The sequence below is a fragment of the Bombyx mandarina genome, chromosome 10 (genome assembly GCF_030267445.1).
Source record: "Bombyx mandarina strain Sakado chromosome 10, ASM3026744v2".
In the NCBI taxonomy this organism is placed as follows: Eukaryota; Metazoa; Arthropoda; class Insecta; order Lepidoptera; family Bombycidae; genus Bombyx; species Bombyx mandarina.
Genome location: NC_143217.1, coordinates 5622661 through 5638371, shown reverse-complemented (window position 1 = coordinate 5638371; position 15711 = coordinate 5622661). Strand labels below are relative to the sequence as shown.

General features: G+C 36.2%; 1 protein-coding gene across 1 annotated transcript in view; it reads right to left on the bottom strand.

Annotated features, from left to right (window-relative positions):
• Positions 1 to 4264, bottom strand: part of LOC114248713 (uncharacterized) — a 254874-nt gene extending 250610 nt beyond the window's left edge. Inside the window, exon 1 of the mRNA XM_089730304.1 lies at positions 3953 to 4264. The gene's annotated coding sequence lies outside the window, so the exon portion shown is untranslated. The remainder of the gene's footprint in view (positions 1 to 3952) is intronic.
• Positions 4265 to 15711: the final 11447 nt, after the last annotated feature.

The window sequence follows — 15711 nt, the reverse complement described above, 5'->3', positions numbered from 1 at the left end:
AAAAAAAGTAGATTTACACGGCCAAATAAATAAATAAATTTATAACGCTATAACACATCTGTTAAAAACCCACGTCATCTTTATAACACAACGTGTTTGTTCCTGAGATTCGTTTATGCATCGCTCCAACCAAGAGCATTAATGCAGACGCGGCATCCGGTGACGTCAGAACGTGCATCAGCTCACAGCAACTAACAGACGTCTTGTTTTATAATAGCTCACATACAATTTCCTTTTCATGGGTTAGTTATCGCTGATATTCAATTTGACGTTTAAATACATTGCGATTTGCGTAGTGATGAGAACTGTGTAGGGAATGAGGTATTACGTATTTTTAGGCAGAGATAGAGATGATGATAATAAGTTGAGGGACGTAGTTAAGTTATTATGGAGCGTCTTATCTCCTACCTAAAAAAAGCCTAAAAGAGGTAGCTTGGGTAGACAATATGTAATCATTTAATATTAAAACAATAATAAAATAAGACCACGCTATATTTATAAAACTTAATAAAAGCAAAACATTAACTGTCCTCTTCACACTCATAAGCTAGACCGCGCGAGAGAGAGATGGGCAGACTTTTCATAATGCGCATGCAGTGCGACGTCGCCGCGCGATTATTCACAAACACTACACAAGCGCAAAGTGTGAATGTGTTGAACGCGAGCTAGATGGTAGGCAGAGTGTGAGTGTTTCGTTACGGAATTTCTTAATTCGATCACCGCGCTCAAAGCTCACGATAAAAGCTATGCAATAGCTTAAAACGTAAATAAATATAATTATGACAAAAATTATAATTATACAAAAAAAACCTGCAATCAAAACTAATTTCGTATAAAATTTCTTTGCTATAAAACTTTTATTCTTATATTGCGTTTTGATACAATAAACAAAGAAATGTTATGTGTTTTTTCAATACAGTTTTAATGGAATTAATTCTGTAGAATTTATACATTTCATACAGCGGAAAATATGTGAATTTTAATAGTCTTGTTAAATAATTATTATTCAGAATTCAATATGAATTGCGGTAGGTACTTCATTCTCCACATATATTATAACATCGTTGAGACAATATTTGGTATACAAATTAAATCATTTCTTCAAAGCATTTGTTCAAGAATTTCTTGTTATTGATTTTTTCCCAGGCTAGGCGAGAGAACTATGAACGCAACGTAAGCTCTTTACAAATAATCTAGTTTCTTTCAATTCTAGACGATTCCACAATGGCTTATTGAAAGCGAACGCGGGTCTCTATTGCCGCAACCCTTAATTTCACGTAAGAAGCTGCTTCAGTCATTACTTAAACACAATCATGGCATCTGGCATTGAACTTGGCCAACTTTCTCACGATGTAAGCAGGGAATCGCACAAAGGAATTGGTATTATGCAAAAATGTCAGCACTATTCGAGTACAATGAGAATTATTGGGTGTGTGTACCGTGTAATATGAAATTCGAGAACTGTTTTATCGATGAAAATTATTAATTTCAAAGTTTTTTTTTTTTTTTTTTTTCAAAACGTAGTTATCAGTCATGCTTTAATACCTTTTATATTGTACACTTTTCCCCTCTTATACATCGTATTTTTCTCTGCTAATGGTTTACTGGAAGAAAACTCATGAATGAGTTAAGCTCGCCTTTGTACATAGTATTTAGACATTCTTTAAATCTGTTTTTATTGTATTTTCTTTTGTGTACAATAAGTATAAAATAAATAAAATAAAAAATTAACTTGAACACTGAATACAAAAGATAGAATGATTTGATTGAGTATTGCTGTCTTTAACACCAGAAAAGTATCTATATTAATCATTGAACAATTGAAAAAAATTGGCTTACATTGAAAAATCAAATAAAGCGTATGGGGAGGTTAAAGCGAAGTTGGCATCAACAATCGACATTACAATGTTGGGATTTCTAAACACAGTGAAGGGATAGTTCACATCTGAATTAAGAAATACAGGTTCGACGTCAAGTTTTAGATTTATACTTCCATCTCTGGACAGGGACACCTACACACGAGCCTCTTCAGATTGACTTCATTCAGTAATGAGATTGTCGATAATATCGTTCTCAGGGATCATTTGTTATCATTGTCTCTACGCAGGCAATATAAAACGTTGAATACGTTGAAAATGAAATATAAAACTTTTTTTATTGTAGATTTTCAGCGATTATCTTTTTTTTATTGCTTAGATGGGTGGACGAGCTCACAACCCACCTGGTGTTCAGTGGTTACTGGAGCCCATAGACATCTACAACGTAAATGCGCCACCTACCTTGAGATATAAGTTCTAAGGTCTCAAGTATAGTTACAACGGCTACCCCACCCTTCAAACCGAAACGCATTACTGCTTCACGGCAGAAATAGGCAGGGTAGGCGCGGACTCACAAGAGGTCCTACCACCAGTAATTACGCAAATTAAAATTTTGCAGGTTCGATTTTTATTACACGATGTTATTCCTTCACCTACGTATTTCAGTCAAAAAATCGGTACCCACTTGAGATTCGAACACCGGTGCATCGCTCAATACGAATGCACCGGACGTGTTATCCTTTAGGTCACGACGATTTCTGATATGTTCGACTTCTGTCTATTTTAAAGCATACTAACTATTTATTTTGCGTTAAAAGTCGATTTTTTTTTTGGTCTGTCCTGGTATTGTGTGCGTTTAGATACATTCTTCCTTAAAATACAGTAAGAGCAGTAAATTGCTGATATGTTATTGACTATAGTCATTGTCAAACGTGACGTTTGACAATGACTTTGACGTTCAAAGTGAAATAATTAAAGATTTGTTATCTTCCCGCCCAAAAATATTATTGGTAAATTGTACAACAACAATGAAAATATAGTACGTATACCAGTAAAGACTTCAATAGCGTATTTGTAAACAACAACTTTCAAGTATTCCTAGCAAATAAATTGAATATGTGGAGCAATCGAAATAAAAACTAAATGAGCTAATAGCCCCTTAAGTGCTTCAAATACGCAATGAATATCAACTTTAATGATCTTATGAATCAATAAAGCAACCTCCTAACGTAGCCTAACTTACTGGTGGTAGGACCTCTTGTGAGTCCGCGCGGGTGGGTACCACCACCCTGCCTATTTCTGCCGTGAAGCAGTAATGCGTTTCGGTTTGAAGGGTGGGGCAGCCGTCGTTACTATACTTGAGACCTTAGAACTTGTATCTCAAGGTGGGTGGCGCATTTACGTTGTGGATGTCTATGGGCTCCAGTAACCACTTAACATCAGGTGGGCTGTGAGCTCGTCCACCCATCTAAGCAATAAAAAAAAAAAAAAAAAAAAAGGCCACCAAACTCCGCCCACTATTAATCGATCACAATTTAAGCCGATGCATTCGAACATACAGCAGAGCGCATCTCTTTCATTCCCTTCGTTTCATATTCACGTACTTATTACTTATTGCTAAGTGAAAATGAATAAATTCACTTAGTCATTGCGATACGTTACCATTAATTAATTAGGCTATTCACTTTACCAATTTAGTTAAGGCCTCTGGTTCGCCATGAATGATAAATATTTTTGTAGACTGTAAAACTCATCTACAGCTTTTGTATCGCGATTGTTAGACATTGGACAAACTAATAGTACCCAGGACGTGTCAATACCCTTTACGTACAGACCTATTCATGTTCGCTTAATTGATATTCTGTTTATATTCTGAGCGCTTCGCTCAAACATAAACACCTAACAACTCGACATGCGCAGTAATGAGTTCTAAAGATATGCCTACGATGTACCGAAATGATCCGCGGTAAAAATCTTGGTTTATTTTAGAGAGTGCCCTCGTTCTTGAGCGCGCAAACACAGCGAAAGTATCCGTTCTTTCAAGCGATCGAATCACCTAGATAATACTTACCAGACGGACTCCTCACAAATAAATCCAATACTATAAAACAATCACTCCAAAAAACGAATCTTACCGTTGGGGCTTCCACTGTTGCCGACTCGGAGTTCAGAGCACCTTTACATAAAAACGTTGTGTAGTAACAAACAATAACAGTAGATGTCGAGATGTATAAGCGAGTGAGGCTGTTATTGACGTAATCGTTGGCAGTTTTAGGTTAAGTTTTTCAGGGGCCTCGCGCGACCGGGCAGCTTTGGGACGTGCTCGGGCACGTCCCGGCCCTCAACTTCGGGGGAATTTGGTTGTTTTATTAGGATCTTTTTGAGGATGTGGCAGATTTAATGCGGGAATTGCGGCGATGTCGGGGAACATGGAGCGTGCGCACTCGAGGCCGAGGCGGTACTGGCCGCGACCGACAGGCGGCGCTGCAGTAGCTTGCGTATCGATGAAAGCGCAAAGGGCGCTACTGCCTGCGAGACGACGGAACCAACATAAACACTATGTGCTGTAGCGCTTTCAGCACAAGCAAATTCCAACCTTGAACACCGTATTTTTCATATTAAGTAATACTGTAACAGATAAATAATGGCATGACAACACGCAATGCTCAGATTATTCGGTAAACGATGTTAAAACGATCTTCTCGTAAACGCCAATAGTAAGATTCAATGTATGGTTTTTCATTCATACTTTACATTCAAACTTTCATTTTAATATCAATAAATACAATTTAAAATTGTACAAAATTGTTTATCACATAAACATATTAATGAATACTGTGTCGTTTTACTTTTATATATTCCTATTGAACAGGTTTATTAGCGACGGATTAAAATTGGGATGACAATATAACAAACATTTCGATACTCAACCTCCTTAAATTAGTGTAAATCCATGCGTCTTTACAAGGATTCGATAGATTCCGTCACAGGACACTAGAGCGTTAATGAGTCATCTTCTCCTGAATATTCATACGCATAGATACAATATAATCTTCTTGAAACGTGATGTGAATAAATTATAATTCAGAATTAATTAAATAACCCAAGGATTAGAAATTAGCATTTTTGTTGACGATGTAATTAGGTGGAATAATTTTTACTTACGTTCTCGTGACGTTAAGTTCATTGAACTTATAATTTTACGTAATCGCATGCATCGCCGACTTTAAAATTTTATACAGTACTGTGGATCTGTTGATTTAATATTTATTTATATATTGCACTTTATGTATTTGTCGCACTTACCTTATTAGATACCTATTCTCCATCAGTCAAACAAGCAACTGTTATAGCAAATTATGCCTATCAAAATAAAAATTCAGACCATGAATTTTTATTTTAATAAAGAAATGTAGTGAGAAGAAGATGAAATATTTAATTTGTAGCCTAAATCAGTCGTTTGATTCATTAACCAATATGCATCAGTTTGTGAACAAATCTTAACATTTTCCGATAACAAAGAAACGAAGGGAAGATTTATCAAAAAATAACATTCAAAGAAATTTAAAATCTTAAACGATATGCATTCGAGTGTGTTCAAAACGCAGTGGTTAGTCGCAGCAATGACCCTTTGAAGAAATATATGTATAAAAATATGCAAAGAGGTGGATATCGTAAAAGGTCACTAAAGGATTCACCGGAGAATAAGCAGAAGCTTACTATACCTGTATTTCCTGGTGGTACGATTTATTTTAAGCTAGCACGTGTTAGTACCACAGCCCTGTCTATTTCTGCCGCGAAGGAGTAATGAGTTTCTGTTTGAAAGATGGGACAGCCGTCATATAATAAAATTGAGACTTCGACAGCAAGTTTAAAGTCGAGTGGTGGCTTTTCCGTGGTGATGAGTTTATGGCTTTTGGTTACCACTTAGCACCAAACGGGCCATTGGACGGTCAGACGGCAAAAACTAAGACCAGATAAAGATACTGAGCCAACGAGACCGACTATGATTGCAAAACAAAACTACTAGGCGATTTTCATTCGATCAATACGGACGTACTTTTCATTGCTAAATTGAGTTTGGCTTGAGCCAAAACTCTGTGGTATTTAAATCTGTTAACATATACAAAGGTACAAATAATGTATTTGCATCTGTAAATTAAGCAAGCTGTGTACAATTACAGGAACATTTCGCGCTTAATAAAATTAGAACTGATAACTTACCTCTGATTTAAATTACGTTCAACTCTTTTTATTAAAAGAATAATCTCGAATGCCGTATCAACGTTGCAGCTCATACGCGAATTAAATCGATCTTGCTTACTTGAAACAAGTTTTAAGCCGCCACACGATTGAAAAGTAAAGAAAGGCGAAGTGGAACCGAGACAGATTGACCTTGAGAAGTTGCAGTTCTGAAACAGGGGTTTAGACCACCTTCCCCTCCTACGTATCGTCCTCCCCCTCTCATCCCACACACCAGCACGAGAACATCTTGATATCGCAATTGCCTTGACTTAAGCTTACCTCGACGCAAACCAGCTCAAAGGGACAGATAGACAAGCTGTAATTTCTGATAAATATTATTCTGTATTCTTTTTATATTTTATTAAGAAGGCACTTGTGATTGTCTTGAAAAAATAAAACTTCGTTATACAAGCTATACTATATAGTTCTATAGTTCATGACTTTTAAAACTAGCTCCAATTACAGTACACGATAAAAAAAACTCCTGATGCCTCCATTTTTGATTTGAGGCGATAATAAGTTTGACGTTTGACAAAGTTGCTGCGGCTTATTCGAATTTATCAATCTGACAAGGGTCTCGGTGTTAAAGAGAACGCACACTACAATTCGAGAACAGTCGACGTAGCACGCTCGTTTTAAAAACATTAACGCTTAATGAAAATTGAGCTTGGGATCTTAATAATTCAAATCCCCACTGGCCTTCGTGATTGATTTTGGAGGGATGTCCAGCTCAAAGTATCCAACACATAAATATTATTATATAAAAATTTCTTTTAATATAGATAAAATATCATTGCATCTGCTTGATCAAATACGTAATTAAACCTGATTATTGTATTACTTAAAATATGCACCAAAATATTCATATTTCCTTTTTTTTTAAAGTATTTCAAATGACGAAAAATATAATTGAATATTACTTCAATAAACGAAGCTAAGCCATACACCGTAATTACTAGTAATTAGACATGATTCCATTACTGAATTAAAATTCAAATCCGACCAATGTTGCGAAGTTACGGATGCTAAAGCAAAGTTATTTAAAATTATAAATAAGGGCTTACCAGCCTTTGGTGCAGGAGACCAGTTAATTTGTCAGCATGACAGCCAACCTGATAGTCTGGGTTGGGTCGTTACAAATCTTTTGCATTATTTGTACGATGCATTTTACGACTAATGACTTTTGTGTTTTTGTTCTGTTGAACGCGAATTCCGGACACGTACTCAAAATATTCGATTTGCTTGGAATTTATTTGCTTATTGATTTGTCTTTTGCAACATATGTACAAAACGCGACGATATTCAACTATATATGTAAGTAGCTTATTGAGGATAATTTTTTATTGGCTGAAATGGCTGAAAGCCCAGAGCTCTCCTTACTTGATTCCGTCCCCATGAAATATAAGATCGCAAAGATACACCGATTTTTGAAAACAAACCACTTTAGAAGTAACGTAGAAAAAGAGTTGAATATAATACAGTATGCTACTACAGATGAATGTGTTTAGACGTACGATACGATAGATTTATTGAGGGTAGGACGTACTTTGATTCCGGTCGGGTATAACCAAGCAACACAATTAGCGGATCGCCTCTGTAAAAAGAGGAAGGTCCGAAAATTGTCACCCGTTATTTATTTATCAAATTTACATTTTATTCTATTACGTTATTTGTTGAATGCATGATATGTCCCTTCTCGGGTGTCTTCGGTCTCACGTCTCAAGATAGCACTGACACCTAAATGCACCGAAATCTCGATCACACAAGGAAGTAATTAAAAAAACGAAACCAGTGCTGGTCGTATCTTCAAATGATAATCCTACCTAAATTATTTGGTGTTGCATTTCAAATAATACGAAAAATCAAAGATAACTAACTGTTTCCATCACGAAATAGAGTCAATCAGATGCACACACTTTAGATTACGACAACAACTAATTTTAATTGATCTCCAGAACCCCATACCGTGTATTGCACGTTGAGACTAGATCGAGGGAAACGCGCAAGGCTGTCGGGATCACTTAAATCTGGTCGGTTAGCGTGTTTAAGACTCAAAAATATGCACGCAACTCACTGTTAATGGCCGTTGATTGATATTTATGTGTTTGGTAACGTCAGACCGTATCGCATGACACTGGTCGACGTTATACCTCAATCAGCCAAGAAATTGTTTGTACGAGGCGGTGTGTAATATTACCTTAGCGTGACAGTTTACGCCCACGGCTTATAAGACGCATCTAACACGATTATAATATACTTATTACGGATATTGAAATTTTGTAGTTACGCTCCGTGTGATACGATCAAGTCGTTGGGATAGAATTTAAAATGAAACTCGATACTTCGAATAATTCACCCATGGTAATGGCTTAATCGGATTTTCGAACAGAAATGTAATATGTCGATAATGTCCGATAATAAATTAAAATATTTTAAAGCAATAAATAATACTTAACATATTTGACAATTAATGTGTTTACGTTCCTTTTTTAAGCTGTTAGGGCTTTTTGTGAGTCCGCACGGATAGGTACTTAGGTAGGTACACGCTGCGCGTTTCTCCCGGAAAGCAGTAATGCGTCCTAACTGAAAGGGTAGGTCAGCCGTTATAATTATACAAGTAACACTTAGACCTCAAGTCACTAAGGCATTGGTAGTATACACGCAGTGTTGTCTCAACACCAAGCGGGAAGTAATACGTACTTAAGAAATGTTCACGATTGACTTCCACGGTGAAGGAATAAATAACATGGTGTAATAAAAATTCAACACGCAAAATTATAATAGGACATAATAATATAATAAATAATAATAAATATAATATAATAATATAATAATTATAATAAAATTATGTTAGGACCTCTTGTGAGTCCGCGCGGGTGGGTACCACCACCCTGCCTATTTCTGCCGTGAAGCAGTAATGCGTTTCGGTTTGAAGGGTGGGGCAGCCGTTGTAACTATACTTGAGACTTTAGAACTTATATCTCAAGGTGGGTGGCGCATTTACGTTGTAGATGTCTATGGGTTCCAGTAGCCACTTAACACCAGGTGGTTGTTGAGTGATTGTCGAACTCGAAACACATCACAATGGCTCCGGTAACCGTTTAAAAGCCGTTCAGTTACTAACTTAACCATTACCACTTCTAATATTAGCAGTAGTTTATTTACCTGCTATACTCTATTCCAAAAAAAATTTTTCCTACCTTAGCTGTTAGCCTTGAGAGGCTATATCAGCGTAACCCTAACTAGTAGGTGAGCTCACGGGGCTCAAACCGGAGTGTTGCTAACACTGACTGCAAGGGCCGTGCTTCGCAGAATCTACCACCGGATCGGAAACGCGACCCATTGAGAAGATCCGGTGAGAAACTCAGTGGGCAAATTCCAATTACGAAGTCCCTTTGATCACTTTTTAGAACGTTATTCTTCACGGTTCGCTTAATTTGAAATAATAATCATTTTTTGTTCATGGTCGTAAATCATCATTTAAAAAATACACAATCAATCTAAATCATTATACAATTAATTCACTAACATAATAATAACACCTGTCAAATGGAATAGAGTACCTATAGTAAACAATTTCACAATACAAATACATTTTTTACCTAAATTCGGATCAATCTAGTTTGCTTATACCTGACCGAGTGCCTTTTTCTTCGTTTCCTTTGCCTATTACCGGGTACCTTATCTCACACCCGCCCTAGCCGTAAAATTTCCCTCGACACGACAAAAAGCCATCCAAAAACGCCGTCAGGGATTTGTGTGCTATAAACCAAATAAAAAAACGGTACAGTGTCTAACTTACATGAAGCATTCCTAGATTTTCGTTTTTTTATACAACTACTTTATATTTCAATGTCATAATTAATTTCAAATATTTATGTTTGTTAAATAACATTATACGATGGTGGGTTTTTCGTTTAGTGTCAATTTTCTCACATTATTGTCGCGTACGAGTATTCGAATTACAGTACCAGCCAAGAAATATTGCACATCGATATTTAGAAAGAGACAGTCGTTTAATTTTGTTTTTGTTGTAGAGCGTTACCTATGTGCGACGAAACACCAACGATCCCATATGGAGACTAATTAATGTCAATTGGGTAATGTGCGACAGATATAACGCTCTACGAAGCAAAAATCAACCGTCTCTTTCCCACGGTCGATGTGCAACATTTATCGCCGGGTACTGTATTTAAATTTTGATTCTTAATGAATACTAAAAAACTAGTATATTCGAACAAGACGGACTTAATGTCTGAATTGCGTGCACCCGGTGCACGTACACTGAATTCCAGACAGACATAGAATGAATTACCTTATTACCCATACGATTAAAATAGAAACAATTATTGGGTGTGGATTGTGTTAGCAAAACTAATAATGTGTTGATGTGAAAATCTACTAAGGTAATTTTCTTTCAAATAGATAGGAGCAAGATCGAGAAAAATATAAAAAATTCAATATTACTACATTTACTGACCGAAGTTTTCGTAGTCTAATGGATAAAGCATCAGTTTCTTCGGCGATTGTGGGTTCCAACACCATTAGGGTAGGGCTTTAATTTGATAATATTTTAAAACTATTGCAACGATTTTACGATAATTCTTAAATTACGGTCGACGGCCCGATCTTTTTCTGTCACAAACAGAGCAGGTCTCATTGCACCTATTAATAGCCCGGTACATAAAAATTTTACTAATACCAAGCATATGGAGAGTTTTAAAAATTGCATTTGGCTCCATACCTACTTTGTGTAATGCAATCACAGTGATTCGGTTCTCTTTATCACCCCACTCCATTTTAATATCGCAAAATATTGTACAATGTATTAGCGCCAAAATGAGAAAACCCAATGAGCAATCATAAAAAAATGACAGATTCCAAATTCAAGTGTAATATTTTGTTTATTTTTAATTGTAACAGTATTTATGGCCAGACTAAGTATATTGTAAAAGTGCTTTATTTTAGCAGTTAAAAAAATTATGAATTCCATTTTAAACATTAAGACGAAAGAACGAATTATCAATATTCTCCTTTATTTCCTGCATACCTACAACTTTTTATCTTATATTATTTCTTTTTGGTAACAAATGATTGGCATGAAAATATGGCTTAAATAACCATTCCATTCCATTTTTCATTATAAATACCTAAAAAATAATGCCTATAAATTATCATTATGATATTATAATATATTATGTACGGTGTTGTATACTGCATATATAATATGTATACTGTGGGTTTTCATATATGTATAAAATACTATTATTACTTTGCTTATTTCTCAAAAAGGAATGCAGCTACCATAGGACTCTCTACACCACCTTAGTTGACTGATAGAGAACGTCTTAGACATTATTTGAGTTCGTCCACCCATCTAAACAATAAAAAAAAAGTCCGTCACTGTACTATTGTGCATTAAGTTGAATAATAAACAAAATAATAATAATAATAATAATATAGTGTTTGAAAAAAAAAGTTATCGAAACCAAAATAACTGAAACCGCACCGGTGTGTTATTCATGAAAATTTGAATATCGACCTCTGGAGCACCACCCATCCCGCCCAGTCGCATTCACGATTTCAGGCTTCAGACGACCCCTCCCAAGGTCGCAGACGCGTGTACGCACAGGCACGCACACGCGTAAGCCTGTACCTGAGGCGCGTCAGTGTGCGTGAGCAGCCATTAAAGCTTTAACTTTATATATACGACGTTTGTATAGTATATAGTAATTGTACAGGTTGTATACTATCTATGTAGTGTAGGAGTGCAAGTGAGATAGTTAGCGGCAATTCGGTTGTTTTAGGGTTCGGTTTGCTTGTGTTTATTTACTATTAAGCAAGTTATCTTTATGAAATTTTACTATACGAAAACCCGTACTGGACTCGAGTCCCTCGAGAAGATTAATAAATAATTAGTAATTCATTTTATGATGTTTATGAAATTGAGCTGCCGAAGTCTGAAACAGCTGGGCATTTAATTGAAAATAACACAAAAATTAATGTTGTGAAGGAAAAAAAAACTACAGAAAAGAGATAGAGCCAACTGATGTTTCATGTTGTTTCGGTCCAAGCAAAATGGTTTCATTGTTATGAATGATCATTTAAATTAAACGGTCCTGTTCAGTTATTAAAAATAACAAACAAACACAGTTAGAAGCTTTTAGAACTATTCAATATCACAATTATACATATTTTTTTAATAGAGTTTATCGATTGTTTTTAATAGATAATGGACTGTGTTGTGCTATTCTAGGCCTAGCCTAGAATAGCATCACCCTGTATCTTCTACTTGGTGTCGTAAAACGCGAGTAAGGTATTTATCGGAGGTATTTATTACTGGTGGTAGGACGTCTTGTGAGTCAGCACGGGTAGGTACCACCCGCCCTGCTTATTTTTGCCGTGAAGCAGTAATGCGTTTCGGTTTGAAGGATTGGGCAGCCGTTGTAACTATACTGAGACCTTACAACTCATGTCTCGAGGTGGGTGGCGGCATTTACGTTACGTTGTCTATGGGCTCCGGTAACCACTTAGCACCAAGTGAGCTCATCCACCCATCTAAGCACAATCGGAGAAAAATTATGTTCTCAGAGTAATATACCAGCGTACTGTGATCGTCAATTGGTATTTATTAGTAATAGGACGTATTGTAAGTTAACAAAGATAGTTAGCCCTATTTCTGCTTATGTCTGCTGTGTGTAGCAGTCATGCGTTTCGGTTTGAAGGGCAGGGCAGCTGTTGATCAATACAACTAAGGCTTCGATCTCACGTCTGAATATCGGTGGCTACATTCCCGTTGCGATCTCTATAGACTCCGGTAAGGGTTTAACACCAGATGAGCTATGAGAATGTTAATCAATCTAAGCTAATTAAAAAAATTAAACATTATATCAATATTAATTCACATACACAGTATGTATTCATTAAATATTTACTACAACTGGGAAGTATAAGGCTCATCTGGAATGATTATCGAATTCCACAGACGCGACCTTGAAGACAAAAACATTCGATATCAATTATTATTAAAAATCCGGTCATGATTATATTGTGAATATCGCTAAACGCTTCAAATTATTACGTGTTGAAAATTGCATCTTATCTATCACATATCGATACTACTATGATAGACGCAATACGCAAGTTCTAACAACAAGATCCAAGCGTTATCAATATCAGACGAATGGGTTAAGAACGCATACACGGCGAGCATACAAAGAAACGCTAATTTTTATAAATTACTTAGATTACTGTTAGAGAATTGTTACTTTCCGTAGCCATGTAATTCGAACAGAATACAAAGTCAAAAGTCTAACCGAATCTGTAAAAGGAATGAAGAAAAGTTTTTTTCATAAATCAAATTCAATCTGCTTCCTTCTCGCTTATGTACCCTCAACTATGATCAATATTGTATTTTATATCTCTGTTATGTTTGTTCGGCTTAATTTAAAATCGATCGGATATTTTTTGTTCTATGGCTTCATTGCTCGTTCAGTGTTAAATGGTTAGCGCAGTCACTGTCATTCTTATAATCTTTCTACTTTAGAACTTTACGGCATGTTGTTGTAACGCGGCGTAAAAAATGTTTATAATGTCATTCCGTTTCCATAATTGATTCATGCGCAGCTCAAATTTAATAAAATCACGGTACTCAAACCACAAAATCACTTCTCCTCGACCACTTCAATTTCGATTACTTCTAACGGCTTCGACAAACAGAAATCACAACCAGATTTCGATTAAACAAGAGAAACAAGACGAATTTCCCGACACGCCTAAACCAAACAAATTTTAATAAAAAAAACTTTGGGAAACAACACCGATCAGAGCCCCGGGAATAATTGGAAAATTCGAATATAAATAATCCTGACAAATATAAACGAAAAAATTTAGTACGAACGATTTGTTTTTTACGCGATTTGTTGTGTTGAACTCATAAAGTAAAAATTACCAATAACCATTTTAACAGATGTAAGATGTATTAAACTAATCTCAATCGAGCGTACATCCCTCACACTGTTCAAAGATGACCGGAACCTTAACACATGAGATCGAAGATTCAAAGAACCATAATTGTTTAAAGCCAATCAAACCGGAATGCGTGACTGCCTCAGTGTAGAAATAGGCAGACACTATTTAGTACCGAGCCTTATCAAACAATTACACCTACGCAAATTTACTATGCGCGATTTTTCACCACGGAACTAAATTCTTGAACGAGTGCTGTTTATTTGTGCTTTTATTTAATACGTGTGATTAATTTTATTCATAGCCAAACTAAAAACAGCTTATCTATATTATATAAATCTACAATGGTTTTTACGGATCCGTTATAACTACTGAACCATGCATCCGATTGACTTGAAACTTGTTATCCATGTAGAAAATACATGTACTTAATGGATACGCTAATATTTATATGAGTGTTGGACTCCCTAATAATAATGACAATAAATAATAATGTTAATTTTAAATGCCCAGCAAAGCGGGCGAGTTTTTTTTTTTTTTACTGCTTAGATGAGTGGACGAGCTCACAGCCCACCTGCTGTTAAGTGGTTACTGGAGCCCATAGACATCTACAACGTAAATGCGCCACGCACCTTGAGATATAAGTTCTAAGGTCTCAGTATAGTTACAACGGCTGCCGCACCCTTCAAACCGAAACGCATTACTGCTTCACGGCTGAAATAAGCAGGGAGGTGGTACCTACCCGTGCGGACTCACAAGAGGTCCTACCACCAGTAAAAACGGCTAGTACTGCTAGTAATCTAATAAACTTAAGGCTAGTTTTATTTTCAAAACAAATTCCATTATCAACGCTCGCATTGGTATTAACGAGTCGAAATTCAATAAGACTTGTTATAACGTTCCGAAATATTCTGCCTCCTATAATATAAAATAGTCTTCGTATTGACTGCATCTGGTATAATGCTGACGTTGAGTCGACCTTAGCAACGGCCAACGAACGCCTATGACATTGTAAAAGGCCTGACCTCACACCACCGGCGCCCACTTGCACCCCTAACGATCCGCCCCAGTGGGGGTGATGAATTTCAGAAAAACCTGCCTACGACGCATCGTGGAGCTGAACATAATTGGTGGAGCGACCTTTTTGTTTCTACATAAATAGTTTATAAATATAGTTGTTTTCGTAAAACGAATTTTATACGAATTTATGTAGTATTATGATTTAGATAAAAATGTTGCAAATGAAACTTTATGTTCTGTACAATTTGTTAACATAACTGCTACATTGGATTTTTGAAAAACGAATTCTTACCATAAAATTATAAGAACGTAACTTATAGGAAATTTAATGTACACCGCGTGACCTAGGTTTTATCAACAAGGGCAATTATAAATAATATCTGTCTCAATCCTAGGGCTTATCATATTCAGTGCTTTTAATAGTGATAGGACCTCTTGTGAGTCCGCACGGTAGGTGAAGCCGTAATGCGTTTCGATTTGAATGGTGGGGCAGCCGTTGTAACTATACTGAGACCTTAGAACTTATATCTCTAGGTGGGTGGCGCATTTACGTTGTAGATGTCTATGGGCTCCAGTAACCACTTAGCACCAGGTGGGCTGTGAGCTCGTCCACTGATCTAAGCAATCGAATAAATTATTAACTCCAGAAGGATAACAAATT